Raw genomic sequence first — 17,854 nt, forward strand, 5'->3', positions numbered from 1 at the left:
ATCAAGACTCATAATGTTTATATTCTGCTTGGAACCATAGTTAACTCCTCCGTGATTTGTATGAGTGAAAGTTAAAAGCTGAAAAACAGAAAATAATGTAACATTTCTGGCATCTATTAAAATGGATTCTCCTCTTCACATCCCATCAACTAGTCAAAATCATACCTCAGGTGAGTTGGCTTTATATTTGGACAATGTCTTTCTTGTACACTTCTGTTATTATTGTCTTCCTGAAGTCTCTGATTCATTTCTCCTTTTTCTTATTTTCTGCAACATTATAATAGCCTCATGATTTTCAAAGTTCTCAACATACAATTTAACCTATAAGCTCCACTGTCCTCCACTTGGCCAAGACCTCTTTCACAGCATCCCCTGTCTTTCCTCTCCCATTGGGACTAGTTTCTCCCTAGACTTGAGACCCAGCTGCCAGGATGGGATTTTTGTTTGCTGCTTTTTCTGGGTTGGAAGCTTTGTCTCCCATAGCTTCCTCTTTTTTTTGTTCACTCCTTTGATTTCTTTTTCTGAAACACATTCTCTAATGTGCATGGTCATAATATTTCTGAGTCCTTGAAAAAATGATCTTTATTCCGACCTCAAACTTGATTGATAGATTAGCTAGGTATAGAATTTTAGAACAAAAGCCACATTCACTCAGAACTTTGAAGGGATTGCTCAATGTCTTCTAGTGTTCAGTATCACTGTAAAGATTAATTGCTATGGTCTGAATGTTTGTGTCCCCTCAAAATTCATATATTGAAATTCTAATGCCCAATGTGATGTTATTAGGAGGCAGAGACTTTGGAAGGTGCTTAGATCATGAAAGTTGGAGCCCTCATGAAAGGAATTAGTGACTTTAGCCCCCTTCCACCATTTAAGGGTACAATGACAAGGGACCAGCTATGAATCAGGAAAAGGGTCTCACTGGAATGTGACCATACTGAGGCCTTGATCTTAGGCTTCCAGACTCCAGAACTGTGAGAAATAAATGTTTGTTTTTATTAGCCACCCAGTCTCTTGTATTTTGTCATAGCAGCTTGAAGAGACTAAGTGACTCTTGTTCCTTTCTAAATTGCCTGCTTTTCTTCTCAGGAAACTTTTAAGACCTTCTCTTTAACTCCAATGAAACAAAATTTTATGATTATTTGTCTTGGTGTAGATCTCTTTTGATTTATTCCATTCAACACTTTAGGTCCTTATAATCTGCATACTTGTATCTTCCTCCAGTTCTGGGTAATTTTCTTTTCTTATTTATTTAATAATTTCCCCTCCTCTGGTTTCCTCTGTAAATTCAGGAACTCCTATTAAAGCCAATCTATTATTCAGAGAATGCTACTCCTGTATTGATCCTCCTACCTTATCTTTTTCTTTCTAATTCTTTCTTTCAAATTCTTTCTATCTCTCCTCCCTTCCTTTCTTTCTCTCTCTCTATCACTCTTTTTATTCTAAGTTTTCCTTCACTTATCCTAAGATTTCCTTCACTTCACCTTCCAATCTTTATATCAATTTATTTTGTTGGCAGTCATCATTTATGTTTCCCAAGATCTTTCTTATTTTATTTCTTTTTTCCTTTTTGTAACATTCTCTCTTGTTTTATGGATGCAAAATTTTCTCAGATCCCTTCGAGGAAACTAATTTTTCTTTAAGTGCTCCTCTGTCCCGTGAATTATTTTCCTCCAGGCTCATTTTTATTTATTTCTCTTAGCCATTCTCTTTCAAGTTACTGGCTTTTCTCAATACCCTGATAATCATCAGATATCTTTTCATATTTAAGAAGGAAACAATAGAATGGCTGATGGAGAGCTCTGTGAATAAGGGGTTGGCTTATCAACTGGTAGGATTTGCTTCACATGAACTGGTGGGAAACGATCCATTACATCTGGAGATTCCTCAGTTCCAGAATCAAGAGAGCTTTGGTCTGGGGCAGTAATCCTCACACTAGCCCTCTTCCAAAGACTGTGTTCAGTGTCTGAAGAGATATTTACTTTGAGAACAAGGGCTATTCTGAGGTGCACAGGAAAGATAGCAAGAGTGAGGTCAACAGTTCCATGGAGCTCCAATTGGTCTCCTGTTTTCAATCCCACTGACATTCATGCTATCTCCAAGGACAGAGCCTCCCTATAGTTCTTTTTGGCAACAGATGTTCTACTTTTGCTAAAGCCCAAGTACACATTCCTATGCTGAAGTTTCTTCACTCTGTTTTATTAGCCAATTATTTCTCCAAATGTTTTCTGCCTGTTAGAGATGTGTTGAAACATATGAACCATCACTACCCACTTATACACTTATTACTTTTAGTTTTTATAAGTTTATAACTTTTTTAATTCTTTACTATAATTTTAATGCCATCTGAGAAAGAGAGAGAGAGAGAATACTTCTGCCATTTTGAACAAAAGTCCCTGAAATGGTTTTCAGACAGTGCTCCACAAGGCCAAGCTTATGAAGAGAAAGAGCAAGGATGGGACACCAAAGTAAGACATGAGCGGGTATGGGCTAGAACAGTCAGAGAAGGGTACTTGGGAGAGGTAGGACTTCTAGAGAGACCTGGGTCTGAAAATGTATGTTGGGGCCAGATTCTACAAGACCTTTTAAGCTATGCTAACAAGTCTGGGCTTTATCTAAATATGAAGAAGCAATTAGAGGGTTTAAAACAAGGAAGTGAAAGTATTTGACGTGTGTTTTTGAAAGGTCACCCTGACTTCAGATGCATTGAGGTGATCATCAGTAAGTGGGCAAGGACCTTTCACGCTTCCTCTCCCTCGATCCTTACCACACTCTCTGCAGGTAGGCTAGGCAGGTATTGTTGCTATTTCTAATTCATAGGTGAGGAAACGCTCAGAGAGATTTTGTGATCTGTTCGAATTTACATCAGTCGTAAATGTCAGAGTCAAGCCAGAAATCTGGCTTTTTAAACTCCTTTTAAACAGGTTTAAAGGAACCATAGTGAACTAGTGGTGTCTGGCCAAAACCGATCAGTCGGGACTTCCCTGGTGGCACAGTGGTTAAGAATCTGCCTGCCAAGGCAGGACACACGGGTTTGATCCCTGGTCCGGGAAGATCCCACATGCCGCAGAGCAACTAAGCCCATGTACCACAACTACTGAGCCTGCACTCTAGAGCCTGGGAACCACAACTACTGAGCCTGTGTGCTTAGATCCTGGCCTCTGCAAAGAGAGAAGCCACTGCAATGAGAAGCCCGCACACTGCAACAAAGACCCAATGCAGCCAAAAATATAAATAAATAAAATACAAAACTGACCAGCCAGTGTCACTGCCCAACCTGGAGGACCATGCTGCCTGCCCTCCTGGCCCATTCCCTATATGCCCGGGAGCTCCTACCACTAACTCCCTCTTTAAAGCCTTGCTTTCCAGCTACCCCAGGAAATCAAGTTCAGAGAGATAAAAAGCAGAAGGAAGACAATAATGTGAATTCATCATCCACTATGTACCCTACCTTCTTTTCCAAAATCCCTTTATGGATACTGAAATGGGTTGGATAGCGTCCCCCCAAATTAATGTCCAGATGGGACTTTAGAATGTGGCCTTTGTCACAGCTAGCCTAGGAAACTAAAACAAATGCTAAATTCAAAGACAGTTTTTAAAAAAGAAAGAAAGAAAAAGAAAAGAAATATTAATTACATATAAAATAATCACCAAAGAAAAAAATTTCAAAACTTAGAAAGAGTTTAACAGAAAAATTAAACTGACTCTTGGTTTTGGTGCACTTCCAGCTGCTTTCCTGGGTGCTAAGTTTGTAAAATAAAGATGATGTCAGCTGAAAACATGGGCTTTGAGAGAGAAAGGAATCTGCAGAGCTGAAGTCCAGGAAAACTGCCCCAGCCCCTCCCCATCCCCAGAATATTCTTTTTTTTTTTTTTAATTGGAGTATAGTTGATTTGCAATCTTGTGTTAGCTTGTGCTGTACAGCAAAGTGAATCAGTTATACGTATCAAATATGGGGTTTCTCAGCCTACAGAACACCCTCCATTCCATGGAAACTACCATTTCTGAACCAAGTGCTTCCACTGTGCTAGGCACCTGACTAGCTTGACCTCACTCTCTCCTCTCCACAACACTGTCTGGCAAATACTAAGCTCTCAATTGTTATTTGTTGACCGACAGACTAGCCTTGAGAGGCACGTCAGGAAGCCTGCGTCAGGAAGCCAAGTGCTGTTGTGGACAGCTTTCTGGCAGGTCACCTCTAAGATCCCTTCCAATGTCTGAGTGCTCATCATTCTCTGACTCTATCTCTCTGCTAAAGCAGCACCCAGCCAACACCCAAGAAAGGGCTTTCCTAGTCAATGAAACACTCCCCGTTTCCTGAGCTCCAGCTAAGCCCAGAAATAAACACACTTTAGGGCAAAGTAAAATTCTTCTCCGTGCTGGCTTTTTGCCCATGTCAAGTTGAGAGAACAAAATTCCAAAGGTGATTCATAGTTAGCCTCAGAACAGAGACATCAAGCAGAGACGCACGTACACACGTCCTTCTCTCTCGCACACACATACCTCCAGCCACGTGTCTGTTCCCAAAGCCTGACTGTCTCAGACCTGGCCCCACTGGTATCCTAATGGGTGAGGGAAGGTGGAAAGAAAGGAAGAGTAAACCTATTCACAAAGCTAGTAGATTTCCAAGATTAAGCCCTCGGGACCATGTTGCCTTTAACGTCCCAAAATGGGCTCCTCAAGGTACTTGTCACAGATGGCCAAAAATAAAGCAAAGTTAAAAGCTTCTTGTAATCCAAAGTGAGGAAGAGAAAACTTACTGAACTGAGAACCAAGAGATCAGGGCCGAAATCCACCCTACTGCCAACTGCTAGCCATGTGACCTTGGACAATTCGCAGCTTCAATCAACAAAGGATTAATTTATCTACAAGTCTCCTCCACAATCCCTCATCCAATGGGCAAATCCCTCCACTGTCTTTCCCCAGTTCCCTGGACTACCCACTGCTCTCATGCTGCTGCCCACACACATGCTGACATTTGCACACTTCTGCCTTTTCACAGATCATACCCTCCCTCTGGAAAGTTCTTCCCAGCCCAAACCCTGAGCATTCAAATCCAACCCTCCCTTCAAGGTTAAATCCAAAGGATTCTACAAAGTCTTCCTGGATCCTTTCAGTTGGAAGTAATCTCATTCTTAAGCTCCTCTAGCACTCTACCTGTGATGAAATTTGACTCTTTCTACTTCATGCTTTAGTTATTTAAGGTATATTTGTTAGCACCCTCCTTCATTAGTCTGTGAGCTTCTGGAAGGCATGGTCTGTATCTGGTTCATCTTTGAATCACCTGTTGATCTTAGTGCATGCTCAGAAAGCCTCCAGAAGCTGCCAGAGGACACAGAACCCCTTAGTGATAGTTCCTGTCACTGTGGTTCTCTTTTTGTTCTCATCTGGGGCCAGAGTCCCAGGTAACTAATAAAGTTGGTTCATGCACATAACTCCACATCATGTGACAAAATTTTACATGCATATTACAAACTTGGGGATGCATGGATGACTATTTCGTTTTGCAAAAGTCAATTGCAAGGAAACCCCACCTTCACTTGTTTGGCTGAGCCTCCTTCTGGGGAGCAGATATGGTGTGAATGACTGCCGTCATCAAAGGACCCTAAAATACTTCAGCCCCAGCAGGTGTTCCAGGGCTGGGCCTAGGGTCTGGATTCTGTGTATACTCTTCAGAAAGACATTTATGGGTTGCTTTGGAAGCTGACTGTAATGGGGAGAAGGAAATATTTGCTCAGGAGAAGTTTAAAAAAAAGTCCCTTCCCCCAGTGTACCCCTTATCCACACAGCCTGACCTCAGGCTGGAGGATTAGAGCATTTCTTGAATTATAATGGATCTGTTTGCCTTCAGAGTCATGACCTGTTTCTTCTAATTAAGACAAACATTCTATTTCGGTACAACATGAAAAAGTGAGGAAAGTGAGAAGGTTTTGAAAAATGAAGCACTTTTGTAAATTACCTAATCCTATTTTTTTTCTTTCCCAGGTGTCACCAGCCATTCCTACTTGAAGCCTGACATGGCAAACACCATCTATTTGTCCCCTAATGACAGACTTAAATTATTTTTAAGGGCATCTCTATGATGAAAAGCCCAAGAAACAGCCATAAATTACCAGAGCCCTCTGTTTACAAATATCATAAATAATCATAAGCATTATATATAACCATAAATAAATATCACAAAGTTCACCCTTTTCCAGCAATCAGATAAAGCCAAATAAGAAGTTAAATGGCCCCATTTCTGCTGGTCCTCACCTGCCTGGTGAATGAGACCTTCCACTTCTCCTGCTGGAGTCTGGCCACTCTCTCCAGGCTCCCTGAGAAAAAATCAACTTGGTGTACAATCCCGTGCTAATGCTTGCACATTAAATGTTGGTAATCAAACCCCATTCATCACCCACACAGAGCCTAATATTGATTTGCATCTTGGGATTTCTAGTATTTAAGAGCTCTGCTCTGACATCAGACAATGGAATCAGATCAGCTTCGCCATTCCTCAGCCAAGCCACTTAAAGTTACTAAAATTCTCTCAGCCTCCATTTCCCTGTGTATAAGTAGGAACAATAACAGTGCTTCCCCCATAGGATTTAGTAAAGTTAGGTCATGTATATAAACCGCTTAGAACAGTGCTTGGCAGATAAGGACCAATCCAAAAACTGTTCACTGCTATTATTCCTCAAATGTATATCTTGCTCAAAATGAAGCTTGACCTCCTTTGCCTTGTTTTATGTAGCTTAGAAAACAAGTGAGAACAGAGAAGGACACACACACACACACACAGTGGAGAATGTATGCTAACAATGTAGTTCCAGGTAACATCTAGCTGGGAGCACCTATCTATCATGTTACAGCATATAGGCTGCATTTCCCCCAAAGAAGAGCCTGAGACAAAGGCTTACATGCAAGTTGTTTATCTGGGGATGTGATCTCAAGAGGCAGAAGTGGGAAGCAAGAGGAAAGAAAGAAGAAGAAAGAGACAACATAAGGATGAATTATTGAGTTGGCCCCTGTTATATGAGACTGGGTACTGGGTCCTGTGGGATCATGTGTGATGCCCATGTTGTCCACTAGGGAAGCATTGCTCCATCAGCTCCTATTGTCCACTGGTCAAGAGTTGGCCCATCCACATGCATGAGAGCCAAGCAATTCCTAAAGAACCCTGTGCTGCAGCAGTGGAAAAGATGCACAGTGAGGAGCATAGCACTATCCTGAGAGTGGCATCCATGAAATTGCTGGAAATCTGTACTGAACTGGTCACCACAGCAGTAAGTGGAATAAGAGATAAAGCCAAAATGCTATTAGGTTATAAAGAGCTTTCAACAAGAGATAACCAGAAGAGGATGAAATGTTCTTAAAGTAGACTTCCAAGAGATTGACTCCTTTCTGACAAATATACCATCTCCACTGTGTTTAAGTGCATGCTGTTAGATGATGGGAACTTGAGTACTTCTTGGCTCCTGACTCAAAATAACCACCTGAAGGTGTTCTTGCAAAGTTTACATCCCAACCTCACCAACTTCACTCTTCCTCACCCTCTATTTCCAAATCAGAGAATCTTATGGTTGACAGTTCCAACTACCTCCATCAGAAACATGGCTCCTTTCTGTAATGGCCATGACAAGAGGCAGCTAGTTCATGCTAGGACTCTCTCAGTGAAGGAAATTTCTGTTCCTCAGGATGTAGCTGATCCGTCTTCTCACAGCTCTATTAAAAAATTATCTGGGGCTTCCCTGGTGGCGCAGTGGTTGAGAGTCCGCCTGCCGATGCAGGGGACACGGGTTCGTGCCCCGGTCCAGGAGGATCCCACATACCGCGGAGTGGCTGGGCCTGTGAGCCATGGCCGCTGAGCCTGTGTGTCCGGAGTCTGTGCTCCGCAACGGGAGAGGCCACAACAGTGAGAGGCCCGAGTACCTCAAAAAAAAAAAAAAATTATCTGACTTTCAGCTATACAATTCAGATTGAACACACCTTAATCAATACTCTTTCCACAAAACAGCTCAGGTCTCTTTTGACTATCCTACATCAGAGAGTAGGAGCATTAACATAGTTCTAGGGTGAGACTGTAAATGGATACTGTTGTCCATTGCAAGTGAATAGCAGCTGTTTCTGATCCTTTTTGAGAAGACCAGAAAAGAATGCAATTGACAGATCAATGACCTCTCATACCTTGTACCCAAGGTTGTGTTGATCTGCTTCGGCAAAAAATACCACAGTAGGGACTTCCCTGGTGGCACAGTGGTTAAGAATATGCTTGCCAATGCAGGGGACATGGGTTTGAACCCTGGTCCAGGAAGATCCCACATGCTGTGGAGCAACTAAGCCCATGAGCCACAACTACTGAGCCCACAAGCCACAATTACTGAAGCCCACCCACCTACAGCCCGTGCTCCACAATGAGAGAAGCCACTGCAATGAGAAGCCCACGCACTGCAACAAAGAGTAGCCCGTACTCACTGCAACTACAGAAAGCCCGCACTCAGCAATGAAGACCCAACACAGCCATAAATAAATAAATAAATAAATAAATAAATAAATTTATTTATTTTTTAAAAAAGACCACAGTAGAAATCAGAGCTACTACTTGGGTGAGTTTGCAGTAGTCTACTACCGGTCTCCAGGATTTGTCTGGATTTCTCAGGTGTCAGTCTGATGAATTAAATGGGAATATGATGGGAAATATCTTGCATCTTTAGATCTTGAAGACTGGCACTCATTTCTGCCAGTGCATCACTGGGCCTGGTCCGTTTTTCTTTATCACTTAGGATGACCAACTTATCTCAGTCTTCCTGGGCTTTCCAGGTTTGAAAACTGAATGCCCCACATAATGGGAACCCCCTGAGTCCCAAACAAACCAGGATAGTTGGTCACCCTAGTACTGCCTCCCTTTACCATCCCCAGAAAGAGATGAAAGCCTATTTATATGCTACCATGAAGGCCCTCTAGATTTCACACTTAGCTTTTAATTGCTGATTAATCATTTGCTTCTTATTATCTTTCTCCAGAACATCAGATAACAATAGACACACAGTTCCATCTTCTTATAGTTAATCCTGCCCCAGTATTTCTCAGCACCTGCATTCTTTTCCACCAGCACGCAATTCTAATCCACTGCCAGTGTCAGCCTGGGGAATGAAGCTTTTCATTCCTGAAGAAGGCAAGTACATCACAGCATCCACCACAGTGGGACAGGCATCAGTCATCAGATATAAAGGACTGGATTAACATTTCTTTGAAAGGAAGGAAGAAGGTTCACATAGCCACTAAATGGGAAGAAAGCTGTATTACTGTTTCATTTTTTGGAATACTAGAAAATGGAATGCTTGTTTCCTGGACAGAATCTGTGTCATTGTGTGTCCCTCCATGACTTTCTGGAGTTAGTCATTCAATGCTGATTTCTAATGACCAAAATCATTACCATAATCAGCACCCATGGCTCCTTGTTGGAACCCCTCTCAGCAAGTATCCACGTACTGACTTCAACAGTTCTCCTAAGATGTGAAACCTAAATGTAAAAGTCAGAAGCCAAAACCATTGCATTGTTATGTGTCACTTTGCCTATGAGGTAGACAGTCCCCTTTGCTATTTACATTGTGCTGAACAGGGCCAAAGAAATAATCTGAAGCCATGGGTGGGTGTCAAAATTGCATTAGCCTCATAAGAACACAATGCTAACAGTAAACACCTATTAGCTGTAATAAGTAATGACCATCCAATATACACCCAATTTCAAGTCAAATTTGTTAAAGCCTTCTGCTATGGGTCTATGGCCACCGATCAAAATGTACAACAGCTATTAGAGCTTTAATGGAGTTTTCAAAAGGTCAAGTTTTCCTTGGCCTTCCTTATTGCCTGCCTCTGCCCCACTCCAAAGTTGGAATGATTTCTCCTGTCTAGAAAGCTTTGTTTTTTATTAAACATCTCTAGACAAAGAGTTTCCACAACTTCCCTTGGTAATCACTTCCCCTGTTCTTTAATCTTGAAGTTTAAGTGAAAAAAAAATTTAAGACATTTCCTTCTGTCAGACTGCCAATGAAAAAATATATGGGTTAGTCTGCTCTGGTCTGAGTTAAGTGTTCAGTAAATATGAAAATTCTTTTTCTCTTCCTCTTACCCCTTCAGACTCTTAGCAAGCAGTCACATTAGTATTCTACTAACCCTAGCAAAGTAAATAGCTGCTACTTTCCCTGATGTCCCTCCTAAATCAAATGACTTATCATGGCTACACAAAAGATCTGGGTTTCAACTCAGGAACCACAGAGGGATGGATCCATGCCAAAATCCCAATTCTCTTCCAGAAAGGGCTCTGGTAAAGAAGGGTCTTCCCCCAAAACAAATCCATTCATAAGTCCTAAATAGAGTCAACATTAAGTCCATAATTGAAGGATAGCCTTCTTTTTCAAAGCTGAGTGCAAGATAGAGGGGTTTTTTCCCTAATTAAACAGTTAGCTGACTTCTCTTCCATCTTTATCATGACAGATGGATGATTAAATATAAGATTTGGGATTTAATATTTATTTTAAACTGTACTATTTTATAACATTAAAAGGTATTCCAGTCATCACTATAATTACTAAACATGCAAAATAGATTATGATAATGCAAACTGAACTTGAATTTTAGAAGACAGAAGTGGAAGAAACAATCATTCTTAAGCATTTTTCAACACTCAAAAACAGGCTCTAAGATCATCTGTCTCTAAAGTCTACAAACACAAATGCTCACAGTAAGCAGGCAGGCAGCAAGGCCAGTAATGCAATCATGAGTGCTGAGGACTCTAACACTTGGAGCAAAGGCCCACATGAAAGAGGTAGTTGCTACCCAGAAACACAGGACCGTTTTCTTACCACGATGCCAGCCCAGTGTCTCCAGATCTTCTGATTTTCCCAGAGAAGCTGGAAATTCAGGTTTCATGTAAAATTTAATCATTGTTAAAACTCACAATTCTGGGAGCCAAACAAAACCCTTCTGAATGCCAGATTTAGCCATTAACCACCAGTGTGCAACCTCTCAACTAGAAATAGGTGAGATTCTGGTTATTAGGTAGAAGGTAGCTTAGTAGACACCCAAGATCCGTCCCGACTCTGCAAAATACTGCTGAACAGTAAATCACCCCAAATTCAGTGGTATAAAACAACAAAGATTTTATTATGCTCAGGATTCTGTGGTCAGAAATTTGGACAGGGGCTTCCCTGGTGGCACAGTGGCTGAGAGTCCACCTGCTGATGCAGGGGATACAGGTTCGTGCCCCGGTCCTGGAGGATCCCACATGCCACGGAGTGGCTGGGCCCGTGAGCCATGGCCGCTGAGCCTGTGCGTCCGGAGCCTGTGCTCAGCAACGGGAGAGGCCACAACAGTGAGAGGCCCGCATACCGCAAAAAAAAAAAAAAAAAAAAAAAAGAAAGAAATTTGGACAGGACCTGATGAGGATGATCTGCCCGTGCTTCTCAGTGTCTGAGCTTCAGCAGGGAAGATTCGAACTTTTGGAGGTAATTGAATGATGAGGACTGGAATCATCTAGAGCTTCAGTTGCATGTCTAGCACCTGGACTGGGATGTCTCAAAGTTTGGGCTTAGCCAGAACTGTCAACTATAGCTGTGATGCTTACAAATATGGCTACTCCATGTGTTTTGGGTTTCTACCTAGCATGGTGGCATCTGAATAGAAGACTTCTTACCTGGTGGCTCAGGGTTCCAAATGTTCCAGCAAATAAAGCAGAAGCTCATGGCTTTCTGTGACCCAGCTTCAAAAGTCATATAGCATCATTTACGTTGTAGTCTACTGGTTGCAGCAGTCCAAGCCCACCCAGATTTAAAGGGAGGGCATGTAGACAAATGGCTCAATGTTAAAAGAGTCAAGATTTTGAAGCCATTTCTTTAAACCACCCCAGGTAGGAAAAGCTTATGTTTGATGCGGGAAAGATCTGTATTCAAATCCTAGCTCTACTTTTTACAGAGTAGCATTAAGCAAATCATTTAACATCATTGGTCCCCAATTTCCTCGGAAGATTAGAAATGTGTGTGAAGTCCATGATATATTGTGCATGCTCAGTGAATAGTAACTATTCCTTCCATTTTACTTATCTATTTTATATATAGTACTGTGTATCTATTAATCCCATACTCTGTTTTATCCCTCCCCGACCCTTTCCCCTTTAGTGACCATATGTTTGTTTTCTATGTCTGTGAGTCCGTTTCTGCTTTGTAAACAAGTTCATCTGTATTATTTTTTTAGATTCCACATATAAGTGATGGCATATATTTGCCTTTCTCTATCTGACTTACTTCACTTAGTATGATAATCTCAAGATCTATCCATGTTGCTGAAATGGCATTATTTAATTCTTTTTTATGGCTGAGTAGTATTCGATTGTATATATATACCACATCTTCTTTATCCATTCATCTGTTGATGGACACTTAGGTTGCTTCCATGTCTTGGCTGTTGTAAATAGTGCTGCTATGAACATTGGGGTGCGTACATCTTTTTGAATTAGAGTTTTTGTCTTTTCTGGGTATATGCCCAGCAGTGGGATTGCTAGATCATACGGCAACTCCATTTTTAGTTTTTTTTAGGAAGCTCCATACTGTTCTCCATAGTGGCTGCACAATTTCCATTCCCACCAACAGTGTAGGAGGGTTCCCTTTTCTCCACACTCTCTCTAGCATTTATTATTTGTAGATTTTTGATGATGGCCACTCTGACTGGTGTGAGGTGGTACCTCATTGTAGTTTTGATTTGCATTTCTCTAATAATTCGTGATATTGAGCATCTTTTCATGTGCCTGTTGGCCACATGTACATCTGTTCTTTCCATTTTTATCATATTGTAGAGGGAGATGATATGGACTTTCTTAACTGGATTCCCTTTGTAGCTTTTCAGAATTTATTGCAGAGTCAGTGACTAATTTGACTGGCATTTTATTTACTGACAACACACCCTGAGTGCTTAAGAAAGGTAACCTGCAAACAAAATCATGACCCAACTAGAGTACAACAAAGCATTCTCATACCAGTGTCATGATGGTCTATTTTGAGCAAGCAAACATCCTTTGAAAATGGCTGCTTGCTCTGGTGTCTCAAAAACAACCACCAGTCTGTAGGTTTTAGAAGGAGAGGACTCTAGAAATAGTGGGTGGTTGAGTAAAGATGGAAATGATCTTACAGTGCTTATCCGCCTTAAGTTGAAGGAGCCTCTTAGTATCTGCATGTGTCATAAATAATATAATCACCTCTGTGCAATTGGATAGTGCTAATGGAACCAGTGAGGCCCACAGTATATAATATTTATTTGAAAGAGAAAATGATTCCTTTTTCATTTTATTTCTGGTACAGCCATGCATTCGAGTAGCACAAGATGAGCCTTTCAATTACATGTTTAATTCATTCAGATGATTTGTGCACAGCAAGGAGATTTGAATCCCAGGGATTCTTAGTAAGAATGTCCTTAGGTTAGTATGTTCTCAAAGGCTTCTTAGATTGGATTCTACTTAATGCTATCTTGCAGACTAAGCTATAGAGTCAGAAAGCCCACCAAAGGCCCAACAAGTAAGAGCAAAACTTCCCTCTGCTAAGTCAGTTCCTCAGAGATGGCTGCTCACACCTCCCAGGTCAGACCAGCTCACAAGCTGAGCCTACACTAGGATCTAGTATCTCTCACATTTTTAAAAATAGTAGTACAGTTTTATTTGACCAATAAACAAATCCCGATTATAGTGAGAAAGTTCAACACAGCTTTATAAGTAATTGATTAATCTAGTATACCAAAAAAAAAAAATCAGTAAGCATGTGGAAGATTTGAATAATATGAGTAGATAGATTCGATAGATTAATAGATTACATAGATCATTTGCAAAACAAGATTATGTTCTTATCCATAAGACAGATCTAACAAATTTCAAAGAATATCATGCAGAATATTTTTTCTGATTACAGTAAAATGCAACTAGAAATCAGTTTAAAGATGTTTTTACAGTCTACGTATCATAGGCGGTGTTTTTAAAGGTAAAATAGACTTTATTCTTTAATTTTTATTAATACTATAAAACCCTTTTAATCATGTAAGAAAGCATTTGTATCATTTTTTTAGATTCCACATATAAGTGATATCATATGATCACATTTGTAATTAAACAGTCTTTTGTGTCATCATTTGTAATTGTGTAGGCCCCATACTAGAATGTAAACCCCATATGGTCAGAGACCATGTCTTACTTATCTCCAGTGCCCAGCACAATGCCTGACTCATGGTAAGTGTTTGACACAATTTGGTGCATAGTTTGCAATACTGCACTGTTTATTCTGGAAAAATAAATTAGAGAATATACATAAGATATAATCTTATGGAGCAATTACCATTTATGATATAGATACATAGTTATTGATATGAAAAGGCATCCATGGATTTGTTTTCCAAAACTGGTTATAAAACAATATACATATTAGGTAGTAGTAGAATGTAGTGCTTAAAAGTAATAGATGAATGTGGGCAAGTGACTTATGCTCAATGAGAATCAAAAGAGGGACTAATAATATCTCAAGTGTGAAGGGCTGTTAGAAGGATGAGTGAGAAAATTGACTAGATAAAATAAAGTAAAAATAAAATAATAAAAAAATCTCAGCAAAGTACCTGAGATATATACTAAGTGCATGATAAATATTAGTTGTATTGGAGATTACAACCTCAATTTATGGAGAAAAGTACTTTTCTGTGTGTATATAACACACAGAAAACAACAACAACTCAGAACTATTCACATCAAATTGTTAACATGAATACGTTGGTAGGATTTTAGATTTTTTTAATTTTCTTTTTTATTTTTGTCTATTCTGGACAATAAGGCTATTTTACTCTGGGGGTGGGGATAATATCTTAGTTTTCTTCTGTAACTCTAGCTGCCTGACCTTTATTACAAAGCAGAATATTTTGGAGGTGGCTTGTCCAGAAAAATGATCTCAAACTTATTTGAGTGAGGAAGACCAAATGAAGGTTTCAAATGGCTGACTGAAGAAAAGTGTTTGCCTGGTCACATTCTCCAAATTCCATGGACATGACAGAGGAAATGTGCAAACAAAATAAATTTTAGCAGAGCTGAAAAACCAAGAGTTGCCACTAGCAAATCAGAACCTTGAGAATCTTCTAGAAAAAGCAGATGGAAACAGATCTAAAGAATCCAGATTTCCAGAAAGGAAATAATAAGTCCTCCAAGAAAGAACTCTAAAACAATCCAATGATCAGAGACAGTAGGGATAGAAGAAGGAATAGGTGATAGGCCTGGGCAATGTTTTAAGAATGGAGGAATGGTGTTCCTGCCCAGGTAGAGTGCCTGGTGCTGGCTTTGACCTCAAGTGCAGCTCTGCACTTTGGGAATTTTGACACAGGAGTCTCAGAGTAGACACTGGGGCTGGAACAAAGCAATTCCCTAAATATTTTGGGCTACCTCAAGGGAAGATCCTAACCTTCATCTGAAGACAAACTACTGGTTGCCCTAAAGGGACGTCTAGCCTACCAGGACCCATAACTGTTCTTCATTCCAGAACGAGCACCAACATCACCAACCAGAAGCATAGTGATCATCAAGAGAAACAGGGATTTCCATTTGCACTAGAAAAAAACATATCTGAGTTGTCAATTCTGTCTGTTTATATGCACTCATCTAAAAATATGAAGTGCCATGAAGTCTTGTCAAACATTCAATGGAAATCAATAGTTGACAGAGTGAAGGGAAGGTGAAAAGGAAAGAAGGAAGGAGGGAGGAAAGGAAAAGGGAAAAAAGAAAACAAATAATTTCAGCATGTCTGGAGGAATCTCTGAACTCCAGCGTTTAAGAGAAAATTTTCAATAATCAATAGAGAGGGTAAAAAAAGGTTATGTTCAGAAGAACAAGAATCTGCCTGGCATAAGGCTTCTCCTCTGTAACTAAGCTCTAGAGCGCCATGGAGCAATGTCTTCAAAGTTCTCATGAAATACCATTAATTATGAACCAAGAATTCTCAAATTAACTATCATTTAAGTGTCAGGGCCAAATAAAGACATTTTCATACACATGAGTCCTCAGATGTTTTAAAATTCAGAAAGCTTTTCTGAACAGATTATATAAGTATAGACAATATTAAGATGGAAAATGAATCTAAGAAAGAGAAAGGATTGTTTTAAAAAATAGTGGTAGATAAAAATAAAGTATAGTTAATGCTAAGTACATTTAAATAGCATGGCTGTTAACCTTAAGCAATTTGTAAGACAGCAATGGAAGTCGCACTCCAGTTCTTAAATACCTGCCTTGGAAGTGGCACTCTAACTAGTGGCACTAGTTAAAGCCTGCTGGTCAGAACTAGTTTATAGCACATTTAACTGCAAGGGGCTAAGAAATCTGGGAGAGTGCATGAATATTATATTAAATGAATATGAAATGTCCTCAATAGTTCATAATGATTTTAACTTCCCAATGGACTATATCTTCCAACAACATGTTATGTCCCTCTTTAGCCATATAATGGCTTTCCTATTAGAATCTATTTTTCTAGAAATTAATATTGACCTCTCTATCTTTTTTTGGTTATAAGTTGTTTATTTTCAGTTTTTCTGTGTCATTTTTGTGTGTGTCTCTTGTGTACATCAAATAACTGAAATTTATTCTCTAACTCAATCTGTCTCTACATTTAATAGGCTATTTTAATATAACCACCTTTATTTTGTTACCTGATATTTGATAACTGATAACTGTTCCCATTCCTATTACCTTTTTTTTTCTATGAGCTATCATTGCATTGTTTCTTCTTTTTCCTTCATCTTTAAGTTTTGCTGATTAAAGAAGTTTTTTGTTTCCTTTTTTGCTCTAGTGGTTTAAAAATAACATGTTCTATTTCCACTTTTCTCAAGATTAAATTTACACTGAACACATGTATTTAAAATGTTTTAATTATAAGCTTTATTAAAGGTTGAAAAATAATTTGTACATACAAGCTCCTCTTGAAACAAGGCAAGATGCTTATCATGCTTCCATCCACTCTTTCCCTTTGCCTCCTCCTATGTTTGTTGAAAACATTTGAATTCTTGTTTCCTGTTTTTATTATTACTATGATTATTTTAAAGTTAGGCCTCTATTTACTAATAAACCATTTAAAATTGCCAAGTAGGTTTTGGCATTTAATGTAATGGCGTTAAAAAGTAGGGTTTATTCAGGGAATATAATGAGGGTTCAAATTTAGGACACTTACTATTGCAACTCACTATATTTACTTAGTAAATAAATGTCCCTTAATTTGATAACAGGAATTACAGAAAACATCATACTTTAGGGTGAAATAGTAGAGGCATTTGATTAAAACTCAAAACAGGGAAAGATGCTACACAACATTATTCTGGAAGTTTCAATAAATACAATTAGATAAGGAAGGTGGATAAAACTCATAAGTAGAAGGTGGGAGGGAGACGCAAGAGGGAGGAGATATGGGGATATAAGTATATGTATAGCTGATTCACTTTGTTATAAAGCAGAAACTAACACACCATTGTAAAGCAATTATACTCCAATAAAGATGTTTTAAAAAAAAACTCATAAGTATTGGAGAAAAAGAGACAGAACAGCCATTATTGTCAGTTGACATGATTATCTATTTTTTTAAATAAATAAACCAAAAAACATAGAGAACTAATAAGAAGGCTCAGTAAGGCAGCCAATTATAAGACTAACATTTAAAAAAATCAGTAGCTTTGTACTTCAAAAAATCAATCTAATAGAAATTGCAATGAAATTTTAAAATCCCCAGAGGAAAAAAAACTATGAAACACCTAGAAATAACCAAATAAAAAGATGCACAAACTTTGTGAAGAAAACTATTTTACTGAGGTACTAAAA

Source organism: Mesoplodon mirus (genome assembly GCF_964341445.2).
Source record: "Mesoplodon mirus genome assembly, chromosome: 14".
Taxonomy (NCBI): domain Eukaryota; kingdom Metazoa; phylum Chordata; class Mammalia; order Artiodactyla; family Ziphiidae; genus Mesoplodon; species Mesoplodon mirus.